Genomic DNA, 13,738 nt, shown 5'->3' on the forward strand with positions numbered 1-13,738 from the left:
TCCATGAGTTCGAGCCCTGCGTCAGGCTCTGTGCTGACAGCTCGGAGCCTGGAGTCTGCTTCAGATTCTGTGTCTCCCTCTGTCTCTGCCCCTCCCCCACTCATGCTCTGTCTCTCTCTCTGTCAAAAATAGACATTAAAAAAAATTTTTTTTTAAACATTCAACAACAGTTTCCAGAGGTAAAGCCTGCCATGTATGGCCATGTATGAATGTTCACTCTGCTCTGTGAAAGACATGAAATTGTATTTGTTACTGTTTGAGACACAGTGTGGAAAGGTTTGATTATCTGTAATAAAAGATTTGCTGCAGTCTGAAAAGAGTGAGTTACTGTTACAACTTAGGTAAGCAAAAGTAAGATAAGGGATTTCTGCAGTTTGACTCTTCGTGGGTCCCTATGCGGGACAGTGTCTGTGTCACTTCAGCAATGGTGTGAGACTTTGCATGTGTGGGCATACCCTGTGTCCATGAGACCTGTCACTGTACAGCTGGGACCACTTGCTGGGGAAGGGCACATGACCCAGAGACGAGGTACAATGTGTGAAGACCTCTAGGCTCCTACTTTTATGGTTCCGGCAGACATTAGTCTGTTTGTTAAGGTCACAGCAGCGTTCCTGACTTAGGTCAGGTCCCTCCTGAGAAGAGACCACTGACCCAGCTGCACATCACTCCCAAGACCATGTCCATGTGGGTGTTGGATCTTCAGGGCCAAGCTTCTCTGACCAGCCCTCTGTGCAAGTCCTTCCCTGGGTCTCATGGCTATTCTGTATCTCTTCTCTTCCTCTTGTGCTGCAGGGGTTCATCTCACCCCTTGGTGCTACTTTGAGCCTCCCTTGTGTGGTCTTGGTTGTCTCCCTTCCCCATCCTGCTCAGGCTAGGGCAAGACCCTTCCCTATGTCTTCATCAGGAGGAAATGTCTTATATCTGGTAAGAAGTTGCTATGGCCAATGTCAAAGAGGTTGCTGCCTGTGTTCTCCTCTAGGATTTTGATGGTTTCCTATCTCACATTTAGGTCTTTAGTCCATTTTTTTTTAAGTAGGCCCCATGCCCAGTGTGGAGCCCAACATGGGGCCTGAACTCATGACCCTGAGATCCAGACTTGAGCTGAGATCAAGACCCAAGTGCTTAACCAACTAAGCCACCCAGGCACCCCAGGTCTTTAATCCGTTTTGAATTTATTTTTGTGTGTGATGTAAGAAAGTGATCCAGTTTTCATTCTTCTGCATGTTGCTGTCCAATTTTCCCAACACCATTTGGTGAAGAGACTTTTTTCCATTAGATATTCTTCCCTGCTTTGTCAAAGATTATTTGACCATATAGTTGTGGGTCCATTTCTGGGTTTTCTATTCTGTCCCATTGATCTATGTGTCTGTTTTTGTGCCAGTACCATACTGTCTTGATGACTACAGCTTTGTAATCTAGCTTCAAGTCCGGGATCACGATGCCTTCAGTTTTGCTTTTCTTTTTCAAGATAGCTTTCAGTATTTGAGATTGTGTGTGGTTCCATACAGATTTTAGGATTGTTTGTTCTAACTGTGAAAAATGCTGTTGATATTTTGATAAGATTGCATTTAATGAGTAGATTGCTTGGGATAGTGTAGACATTTTAACAATATTTGTTTATTCAATCCATGAACACGGAATGTTTTTTTCATTTCTTTGTGTCCTCTTCAATTTCTTTTGTAAGTGTTTTCTAGTTCTCAGTGCAGATCTTTTTCCTCTTTGGTTAGGTTTATTCCTAGGTATCATATGGTGCCAGGTCAGTTGTAAATGCGATCAGTTCCTTGATTTCTCCTTCTGCTGGCTTCATTTTGATGTATAGAAATACAACAGATTTCTGTACATAGATTTTGTATCCTGTGATTTTACTGAATTCATGTATTACATGAATTAGTTTTAACAATTTTTTGGTAATCTTTTGGCTTCTCTGTTTACAGTATCATGCTGTCTGCAAATAGTCAAAGTTTGACTTCTTCCTTGCCAATTTGGATGTATTCTATTTCTTTTGTTTGATTGCTGAGCCTAGGACTTCCAGTACTATGTTAAATAACAGTGGTGAGAGGACATCTCTGTTTTATCCCTGACCTTAGAGGAGAAGCTCTCAGTTTTTCCCCATTGAGGATGATATTAGCTGTGGGTTTTTTGTATGTGGTCTTTATGATGTTGAGGTTTGTTCCCTCTATCCCTACTTTGTTGAGGATTTTTATCATGAATGGATGTTGTACTTTGTCAATTTTTTTTTCTTTCTGCATGTATTGAGAGGATCATATGGTTCTTATCCTTTCCTTTGTTAATATGGAACAAAGTGTATCATGTGAACAACATGTATCACGTTGATTGTTTTGTGAATATTGAAACACCCTTACAACCCAGGAGTAAATCCCACTTGATCATGGTGAATAATTCTTTTAATGTGCTGTTGGATTTGATTTGATAATATTTAGTTAAGAATTTTTGCATCTGTGTTCATCAGGGATATTGGCTTGTAGTTCTTTTTTAGTGGAGTCTTTGTCTGGTTTTGGAATCACGATAATGGTGGCTTCATAAAATGAATTTGGACATTTTCCTTCCATTTTTATTTTTTGGAATAGTTTGAGAATAGGTATTAACTCTCCTTTAAATGTTTGGTAGAATTCCCCTGTGAAATCATCTGGCCCTGGACTTTGGTTTCTTGGGAGAATTTTGATTACTGAATCAAATTCTTTGCTGGTTACCGGTCTGTTTAAGATTTCTATTTCTCCCTGTTTTAGTTTTGACTGTTTATGTGTTTCTAGGAATTTAACCATTTCTTCCAAATTGTCCAATTTTTTTGGCATATAGTTTTTCATAATATTTTGTTATAATTGTATTTCTGTGATATTGGTTATTATTTCTCCTCTCTCATTTGTGGTTTTATTTATTTGTGTTCTTTCTCTTTTCTTTTTGATAAATTGGGCTAAGGGTTTATCAATTTCTTTTTTTTTCCAAAAAACCAGCTCCTGGTTTCATTGATCTGTTCTACTTCTTTTGTTTGTTTCTATATCATTTCTTTCTGCTCTAATCTTTATTATTTCCCTACTTCTGCTGGCTTTAGGCTTCATTTATTTTTCTTTTTCTAGATCCTTTAGGTGTAAGGTTAGGTTGTTAGAGATTTTTTTCTTGCTTCTTGAGGTAAGCCTGTATTGCCATATAATTCCCTCTTAGGACCACTTTTGCTGCATCCCAAAGGTTTTGGACCATTGTGTTTTCATTTTCATTTGTTTCCATATATATAGTTTTTACAATTTTTAATGTTTTTATTTATTTTTGAGACAGAGAGACACAGAGCATAAGCAAGGGAGGGGCAGAGAGGGAGGGAGACACAGAATCTGAAGCAGGCTCCAGGCTCTGAGCTGTCAGCACAGAGCCCGATGCGGGGCTCGAACTCATGGACTGTGAGATCATGACCTGAGTTGAAGTTGGACGCTTAACCAACTGAGCCACCCAGGTGCCCCATTTCTATATATTTTTAAAATTTCTTCTTTAATTTCCTGGTTGACTCATTCATTCTTTGGTAGGGTGTTCTTTAACTTCCACGTATTTGTGGTCTTTCCAAATTTTTTTCTTGTGGTTGACTTCAAGCTTCAAAGTGTTGTGGTCAGAAAATATGCATTGTGTGATGTCAATCTTTTTGTACTTGTTGAGGCCTGATTTTTGTGACTTAGTATGTGATCTCTTCTAGAGAATATCCCATGTGCACTTGAAAAGAATGTGTATTCTGCTTCTTTAGGATGAAATGATCTGAATATATCTGTTAAGTCCATCTGTTCCAGTGTATCATTCAAAAGCATTGTTTCCTTGTTGATTTTTTGCTTAGATGATCTGTCTATTGTTGTAAGCAGAGTGTTAAAGTCCTCTACTATTATTGCATTATTACCAATGAGTTCCCTTATGTTTGTTATCAACTGTTTTATATATTTGGGTTCTCTTAATTTGGGGACACAAATATTTACAATTGTTAGATCTTCTTGTTGGATAGTCCCCTTTATTATGATATGGTGCCCTTCTTCATCTCTTGTCACAGTCTTTGGTTTAAAATCTAGTTTGTCTTGGGGCGCCTGGGTGGCTCAGTCGGTTAGGCGACCGACTTCGGCTCAGGTCATGATCTCACGGTTTGTGAGTTTGAGCGCCGCATCAGACTCTGTGCTGACAGCTTAGAGCCTGGAGCCTGCTTCGGATTCTATGTCTCCCTCTCTCTCTGCCCCTCCCCTGCTTGTGTTCTGTCTCTGTCTCTGTCTCTCTCAAAAATAAATAAACATTAAAAAAAATTTAAAATCTAGTTTGTCTTGGTGCCTGGGTAGTTCAATCAGTTAAGCATCTGACTTCAGCTCAGGTCATGATCTCACAGTTCATGGGTTCAAGCCCCACATCGGGCTCTGAGCTGGTAGTGTGGAGCCTGCTTTTGATTCTCTCTCTCTCCCTCTCTCTCTCTCTGCCCCTCCCTGACTTGTGCTTTTTCTCAAAATAAATAAATTAATTTAAAAAAAATAAAATCTAGTTTGTCTGATATAAGTATTGCTATTCTGGCTTTCTTTTGACATCCTTTTGAATGATAAATTTTTCTCCATCCCCTTACTTTCAATCTGCAGGTGGCTTTAGGTCTATAATGAGTCTGGTAGGCAGCATGTAGATGGGTCTTGTTTTTTGATCCATTCTGATTCCCTGTGCCTTCTGATTAGAGCATTTCGTCCATTTACATTCAGAGCGATTATTGACGAATATATTTAGTACCGTTTTGTTACTTGTTTTGTTGTTCCTAGAGGTTTTCACTGTCCCTTTGTAGTCTTTGTCATTTTTGGTCTTCCTTTCACACTCAAAGAGTCTCATTTCATATTTCTTGCAGGGCTGGTTCAGTGGTCACAAATTCCTTTAGTTTTTGTTTGTCTGGGAAGCTCTTTATCTCTCCTCCTATTCTGAATGACAGCCTTGCTGGATAGAGTATTCCTGACCACAGATTCTTCCCATTCAACACATTGAATATATATATATCATGCCTCTCCTTTCTGGTTTGGCAGGTTTCTGTGGAAAGATTTGCTGCTAACCTTATTGGTCTGCCCTTGTAAGTTAGGAACTTCTTTTGTCTTGCTGCTTTTAGGATTTTTTTTTTTTAATCTCTATATTTTGCAAATTTAACTATGCCTTAATGTTGGCCTGCTTTTGTTGATTTTGATGGGGGTTCTCTGCACCTCCTGGATTTAGATGTCTGTTTTCTTCCCAAGATTAGGGAAGTTTTCAGCTATAATTTCCTCAAATAAACCTTCTGCCCCCTTATCTCTCTCTTCTTCCTCTTGGACTCCTACATTAAAATATTATTGTATTTGATGGAGTCACTGAGTTCCCCAAGTCTACTTTCTTGATCTAACATTTTTTTCTCTCTATTTCACTTTTTTAATGTTTATTTATTTTTGAGAGAGAGAGAGCAAGCAGGGGAAGGGCAAAGAGAAAGGGAGACACAGAATCCGAGGTAGGCTCCAGGCCCTGAGCTGTCAGCACAGAGCCCAACACAGGGCTTGAACTCACAAACCACAAGATCATGACCTGAGCTAAAGTTGGACACTTAACCAACTGAGCCACCCAGGCACCCCTTCTCTCTCTCTTTTAAAAGTTTATTGGAGCACCTGGGTGGCTCAGTCAGTTAAGCCTCCAACTTTGGCTCAGGTCATGATCTCACAGTTTGTGAATTTGAGCCCTGCATCGGGGTCTGTGCTGACCGCTCAGAGCCTGGAGCTTGCTTCAGATTCTGTCTCCCTCTCTCTCTGCCCCTCCCCCACTCATACTCTGTTTCTTTCTCCCTCAAGAATAAATAAACATTAAAAAAATTTTTTTAAGTTTATTTATTTTGAGAGAGAGAGAGAGAGAGAGAGAGAGAGAGAGAGAGAGAGAGAGAAAACATGAGCAGGAGAGGGGCAGAGAGAGAGAGAGGGATAGAGAGAATCCCAAGCAGACTCTGTGCTATTGGCAGGGAGCCTGATGTAGGGCCCGATCCCATGAATTATGAGAGATCAAGCTGAACTGAACTGAGTTGAAATCAAGAGTCAGACACTTAACCAACTGAGCCACCTGGATGCCCCTTTTTCTCTCTACTTAGTGCATCTCATTATTTTCCATAATTCTATGTTCTATATCACTTATTTGTTCCTTTGCTTCTTCCATCCTTGTGGTCATTACATTTAGTCAGTCTTGAATCTTAGTTATTGCATTTTTCGTTTCTGGCTGATTAGTTTTCAGCTCTTTTATCTCTGTGGTAAGGGTTTCCCTGATATCATCTCTACTTTTCTCAAGCCCAGCTAGTATCCTTGTGATTACTCCTTTAAATTCTGAACCAGGCATATTATTTATATCTGTTTCAATTAGATCCCTGGCCATGACCTTTTCTTGTTCTTTCTTTTGGGATGAATTCTTCCATCTTGGCATTTTGTGTAGGTTTCTGTCTTCTTCTCTGTGTAAGGAAAGCCAGTTATGTTTCTTGCTCCTAAGAGTAATGGCTTTATGAAGAAGAGATCATATAATGTTCAGAGCGTGGTGCTTGAGGAAGTGTCTCTGGTGCATTCTGCTGCTGTGTTATGGCTGCTGTATCCCTCAGCTCAGTCTTCTGCAGAGTTTCTTCTTGCCTGCTGTGGGGAGTGTTTTGGACCTTGGCCAGAGTGTGGTGAATGTGCTCGGGTCTGTTTGCGAAAAGAGACCTGATATTATTTCCACTGGAATTGAAGCTATGCAGAACTCTGTGGTCAGTAGATGTGGTGCATGCAGGGTTTTATGCTGGTCTTCTGGAGGAGGAGCCTCTGTACTGGTCCTATGGCACATTTGCTTGAGTAAAGCAGTATCAGCAGAGTGCACGGGGTTGGACTTGGTGTAAGTGGGTTAGGCAGCTAGTGTGGGCTCTGTGTTGTTTACTGAGGTTGGTTTATGCTGAAGGGCAGAGGAGGGGAATGGTACAACCCCCTCCTTTGTCTCTGGAGAGGAGAGTCTGTGCTTGCTGCTCTCAGGGAAGCAGTTTCTCTGAGAGCAAACAATTTCCCCTGGTGCATCACAGGCGTTTTTCACATTGCTGATTTCACACTGTCTCTGGGTTGTTTGTCTACTTGGAGCAGCACAGCACACCTTGGGTTCTACCCTAGCCGGGCCTGCTGCTTTTTAAAATTCCAAACTTCTGGGTCCTGCTGTGGCACAGACCTGCACCGGTCCTCTGGGAAAGGGACTCTCTAGGCTGGGACTGATGCAGGTTTGACTCAGAAGGCCAGTTGTGCCAGAGCTCAGGGCCATGGGATTTGGAGCAAACAGGCTAAACAGCCAGTGTTCCGGTTAGCTGCCCTCAGCAGGTATCTGTAGGCCAATGCTGAGGGGTAGAGGGAAATGGCGCCTGCTGGTTCTCCTCCCTCCACCCCTGCCCCACCAGAGGCAATGCCACCTCTCATAGATGCGCTCCAAAAAGTATGAGCAGTCTCTCCCCATGTCCCTTAGGCGATCCAGAGATCTCACAGTCTGCCCCAGGGTTTTTTGTCTGCCTCTGCTTCAGGAGTAGGACAGCATCCTCAGGTCTCTATCCCAGCCAAACCTGGGGACCTTGGAAACTCTAGTCTTTGAACCCCACTGATTGCAAAACTGGCAAAATTCAGCCCTTCTCGTTTTCAGGGCCAAATGCTTTGGGAAGTGTGCTTGTACGTATCCTTGTGTGCTCCTCTGTCTCTCCCTTTTCTCCATGACCAGGGCTCCCTTCCCTTCATAGCACCCGCAATCCGTTTCTCCCCCAAGCCATATCTCTGCATTTCCTATCTTCCTCAAAGTGGGCTCTCCTTCCAGCTGTGCACTTTGTTCTGTCAGTCCTCAGGTCAATTTCTTGAGTATTCTGAATGATTTGATAGTTATTTAGCTGTGTTCCAGGGATGAAGGAAGCCTAGACTCCTCCTACTATGCAGCCATCTTAGCTCCCCTTTGAGTTGTATGAGTTCTTTACATATTTTGGATGTTAACCCCTTATTGGATATATTGTTTGCAAATACCTTTTCCCATTCAGTAGGCTGCCTTTTTAAAAAAATTGTTGGTTTCCTTCACTCTGCAAAAAGCTTTTTAGTTTCATGCAGTCCTGTTTGTTTATTTTTGCTTTTGTTGTCCTACTTAAAGAGATAGATCCCAAAAAATATTGTTAAGACTGATGTCAAAAAGCTTACTGCGTATTATTTCTTCTGGGAGTTTTATGGTTTCTGGTCTTACATATAAGTCTTTAATCCATTTTTAGTTTATTTTTGTATATGGTGTAAGAAAGTGGCCATCTTTCATTCTGTTGCGTACAGCTGTCCTGTTTTCCCAGTACCACTTGTTGAAGAAACTGTCTTTTCCCCATTGTATGTCCTTTCCTCCTTTCCCTAGGTTAATGGAACATATAAACATGGGCTCTGAGCTCTCTATTCTGCTTTTGTGCCAACAATGTATGTTTTGATTACTGTAATTTTGTAGTATAGTTTGAAATCTGGGAGCATACGACTTATAGTTTAGTTTTGTTTTGTTTTTTCCTCAAGATTGCTTTGGCTATTAGAGGTCTTCTATGGTTCCATATACATTTTTTAAGTTTATTTATGTATTTTGAGAGAGAGTTTGGCACCCCCAATTCCATATACATTTAACTTTTTTTTTTTAAAGTTTATTTTAGAGAGAGAGAGCACACAGGGGAGAGGCAGAGAGAGGGGGAAACACAGAATCTGAAGCAGGCCCCAGGCTCTGAGCTGTCAGCACAGAGCTGACGCAGGGCTTGAACCCACAAATCATGTGATCATGACCTAGGCCAAATTTGGATGCTTAATCAACTAAGCCACCCAGGCACCCCTTATTTTAAGTAATATTTATACCCAACATGGGGCTTGAACTCACAACCTTGAGATTAAGAGTCGCATGCTTTACCTACTAAGCCAGCCAGGCACCCCAATTCCATATACATTTTAAGATTATTTGTTCTAGTTCTGTGAAAAATGCCATTGGAATTTTGGTAGCAATTGCTTTGAGTCTATAGATTGCTTTGGGTGGTGTGGACATTTTAACAATGTTAATTCTTCCAATCTATGACCATGGCATGTCTTTCCATTTTTTTGTGTGTCATCTTCAATTTCTTTCATCACTATCTTTTAGTTTTCAGAGTACAGGTCTTTCACCTCCATGGTTACATTTATTACTAGATATTTTATTCTTTTTGATGCAATTGTGAATGGGGTTATTTTATTTCTTTTTCTAATAGTCTGTTATTAGTGTATAGAAATGCAATATATTTCTGTATATTGATTTTGTATCCTGTGGCTTTACTCAATTTATTTATTAGGTCTAATAGTTGTTGTTGTTGTTGTTGTTGTTGTTGTTGTTGTTTTGGTGAAGCTTTAGGGTTTTCTACATATAGTATTACATCACCTGTAAATAGTGGCCGTTTTACTTCTTCCTTTCCAATTTGGATGCCTTTTAATCTATTTTCCATTTTATGTTTCGACGTCACAACTTACATATTTTTATATTGTGTATACATTGATGATACATTGTAGCTGCAGTGTTTTTATACTGTTGTTCCTTAACCTTTATATTAAAGTTAGGTTATTAACATACCACCATATTATAGTATTAGAGTAGTCTGACTATGACTACATACTTACCTTACCAATGTGTTTTACATTGTCATATGTTTTCATTTTACTAAGTTGTGCCCTGCTATTTTATCATAAAGAACTCCTTTCAGCATTTCTTATAAGGCAGGTGTAGTGCTGATGAATTCCTGCAGCTTCTGTTTGTCCAGGAAGGTCTTTGTGTCTCCTTCGTCTCTGCAGAACAGCTTTGGTGGGTGAAACATTCTTGGTTGGCAGTAATCCCCCCGCCCCCTTCAGCATCTGAATATATTATTCCTGGCCTGGAGGGGTCTGCTGATTAATCTGCTGATGGTCTTATGGAGATTCCCTTGTATTTGAGGATTCCAGAGCCTCACCATTTGCCTAACAGGACTCTTCCTAGTCATCACATTTATCAGACTTTGCTTTTGGTGGTTAAGTCAAGCTGTCCAATCATCTTTAATATCTCCACAACCCAGACAAGCGTTATCTATCCAACTGGTATTATTCATGCCGAGGCATAACAGGGTTTATTGTGTTGTAAATTTTCAAAACTTCATATTTTCCTGCTGCCTCTGTATCCTCACAAACAGGTTGCAGTGTCCATCCCTGGTCCCTGGGCTGGGGAAAAGGCTGGTCCCTACCACAAGTAGGGCTGGTCCCTACCCCTTCTTGCCTTCCTGTGACTCACTTAGTGACATGAAAGTGTGCCAGTGAAATCCCCTCAGGCCTTTTGCTTCCAGACCCCGTCCTCATCCCTGACAAAGGCTCTTGCCTGTGAGTCCTCTGTGTCTCTTGACTCTTCACTTCCTTGGTGGAGCCCGTTCCCTTTGTGCTTCTCCCATCTGGTCCCCTGTGAGAATAATAACGCTTTAATTCTGTATGCCTTTTTGAATATAAGTTCCACAGCCATGTTGAAGTGATCCTTAACGACCCTGTGGGGGGACCTGCTCCCCCATTTACAACAGACCCAGCCTGTGTGGCAGTCTATGGGAGCAAATCAGCTGTGTCCCTGTGTTACCCCTTTTTGAAACACCAGATCTTTGAAACACCAGTCCTACTAAACAACCCCCGGTCTCCTCCTATTATTCTCCTTTTCCACCATTTTGTTGAAATCTCAAATCCTCTAACAAGCCCCTCCTAATTGACTTTGGTATGTGAGGTGATCAATTCTGAAATTTCTTCATCCTCCATCTGGTCGGTCACTGGTGAGAGAGGACATGAATGAAGATGCCCAGTCCACCGTCTGTAACTGGAAGTCCCTATGGTTTTATCCCAGTGGTGCCATGTGTTCTTTTGTGTGGACACGTTTCCACTTTGGGCCGTCTTCCTGTTAGCTTGGGGTGGCCAGGACCCTAGAGATGAGGAGGTATGGACTAGGATTGTGGAAAGACAAGGGGCTTGGCCTGAGAGGCTGTGAGAAGATATCTGCCTTCTCCTGGCAATTGTCCCCTTCGACATGTATTCCAGGACCTGCAGTTCCCACGGGTCTTGAAGGTCTGAACTGGATAGGGGGTATTTACTGCCCCAAGACGTACCCCAGCACTCCCAATCTGTATTGGGGGTTTTATGCAGAGAGATGCTTCTAGCAAAACCAACACCCTGGTAGTGGTTTCCAACCACTTTCTGTGGAAGAACCTCACCATCCACTTGAAAAAAAGTCACTACAGCTTCACTTTAAAAGTGCCTTTCTACAAAGACTGTGTGTTCATCGTAGCCCATTAGGGAAATTTAAATAATCTATTTCTTATAAGACATCATCTGTTTTCCTAGCGGACATTTAAGACATTGCTCTTGTGAACGACATAGGGATAAGAAATATTCTTGTGTCTGTCCTTAACTATTTACCTAGGGTCAAGACATAAAAGCAGAAATGACAGTTTGAGGGATTTTCAGATTTATAATGATGTTGATCACATTGCCACTTACCCATTGCATCATTCGTGCCCACGGGCATTTCTGTCAACCAGATGAAAACACTTGCTTTCTGACACCCTCGTTATCCCTGGATTTTGCCAATTAAAAAAAAAAAAGTCTCTTCTGTTTTGGTGAGAATGTCTTACTTTGCATTTTTTGACTATTTGTGAGGATGGACATCTTTGCTATGTGATGGCCGTGTGCCTTGGTCTCCTATGACTTTCCTATTTATGACCCTTTCTTCAGTTTGAATGTTCTGAAATGTTTATTCTCGAAGAACTTTAAGAATCAATTCATCACATAACATAAGAGAATAAATATGTGGTAGAGGTTTGACTTGAAATGGTTTCAAATTCTTGATTACTTTGGGCATAATGACATTTTTATTTTCATTTATAAAAGGTATTGTATATCAGTAATACTTTATGGATTAGGATCTTACTATGCCTCGCGTCTTTTTCTGGCTCTGTTTCATCGGTCCAAATTCCAGAATGATGGTAAACAACAGTGGAGACGGAGGCCTGTTCGCTTTTCTTCTGGCTGTAACAGAAAGGTCACAGAGGCAGGTGACATTCAGGCTGCACTGTCAGTCTGCTTTTGGTGGTTGATTTCGTGAGTGTGATCGTGGGGTTGTGATGGCTTGTCTGGGTGACTCTGCTGTGTGTGTGTCTGAAGGAGAGATCTGGGGTGGGGGCCGCAGGATAGGGGTAGGGGACACTCCTGATATGGCATGGTCTGGGTGACTCAAAGAGAGGGAAGAAATGCACTGCAAACAGACTGCAGAGAGAAGGGCCCAAGGTCTGAGGGCAGATCTGAGGGCAGAGCACTTGCTTAGCAGATCTCATTCTGCAACAGAGACTCGAGGAAGACTGTAGCAGATAAATGTGGGATCAGGGAGGAGTGCAGGGTGGTCCAGGCCAGTGAGCACAGCCCCAGGGGGCTGGATCTTTGCTTTCCCCTTTCTGTCCTCCCTCCTCCTCTGCCCCCGAGAGCACTGCTGGGCTGTCCTCCCGAAGCTGACGGGGCAGTGACAGCTGGAGGTCCTCAGCAGCAGGAGGGTCGCTCTGCAGGACTGAGAGAGCTGGGAGGCTGCCTAGGACATGAGGCCCCTCTGGGCCTCCCAGGGCTGGAGGACTGTGGCTCTGACATACTTCAGCACCTTGGAGGGTGGTGCTTGTGTACCTGGCACACACTCACCTGTTTGTGCCCAACCTCATGTGTCTCCCATCAGCCCACACCACATGCACACATTGTCCACAACTGCCCATGTCATACACGTCGATCACACACCTGGCACATGACTGGGCGCACACGACTGCCTCACGAACCCCATTATACTTGCCTGAAGTTAAGTGCCAGCACGAGTAACTTCACTTGCATGACAGAGCCCGGTGACACACTTTTCTATGACGGTGCCTGGAGCAAAGGAGGGTTTGTGCCTTCAGCTCTGAGGTCCTGGGGGGTGGCGGTGGCTGGAGGCAAGGGAAATCACTGTGCTTGAGATTATCTGCCTTTTATTCCACTTTATGGAAGGTGGTGAACTTGAGTTGAGCTGAGAGTGGATGAAGATTTACAGCACCCTCAGCCAGGCTCCCTCTGGTTCTCAGTGCAAGTTCTGGACATGGGGCTTGGGTGCTGGCTAGATTCCTCAGTTGTGTGGGTCTCAGGCAGGGACTGTTTTCCCTGAAGCCAGACAGAGGCATTCCCGCCCTGCTCTGGTCAGTGTCTCTGTGGCGCTGCTTTGCGCAGCTCTACCTCTCGCGTATCCACTTCTTTGCCTGTTCTCTGGGATGGAGGAGTCACACCGACCCTGCCAGTAAGATGGCAGGTTGAAGTCATCTTACGTGAAGGATGATGAAGCAGAGGACTAATTCTGACTGAGGATAGTCTTTTTTTTTTTTAATGTTTATTTGTTTTTGAAGGAGAGAGAGAGACAGAGTGGGAGCAGGGGAGGGTCAAAGAGAGAGGGAGACAGAATCCAAAGCAGGCTCCAGGCTCGGAGGTGTCAGCAGAGCTGTCGATGTGGGGCTCGAACCCATGGACCGTGAGATCATGACCTGAGCTGAAGTCGGAGGCTTAACCGACTGAGCCACCCAGGCGCCCCTAACTGAGGATAGTCTTAACAAATGTGGGAGCAAAGGTTGACCCTGACTCCCGCACTCCCTCCCTGGGGATGGGGGGCACTTACACTGACCCTGTTTCCCTTCCCAGCAAAACTTCCTATATAA

This window comes from Acinonyx jubatus, chromosome E2 (assembly GCF_027475565.1).
Source record: "Acinonyx jubatus isolate Ajub_Pintada_27869175 chromosome E2, VMU_Ajub_asm_v1.0, whole genome shotgun sequence".
In the NCBI taxonomy this organism is placed as follows: domain Eukaryota; kingdom Metazoa; phylum Chordata; class Mammalia; order Carnivora; family Felidae; genus Acinonyx; species Acinonyx jubatus.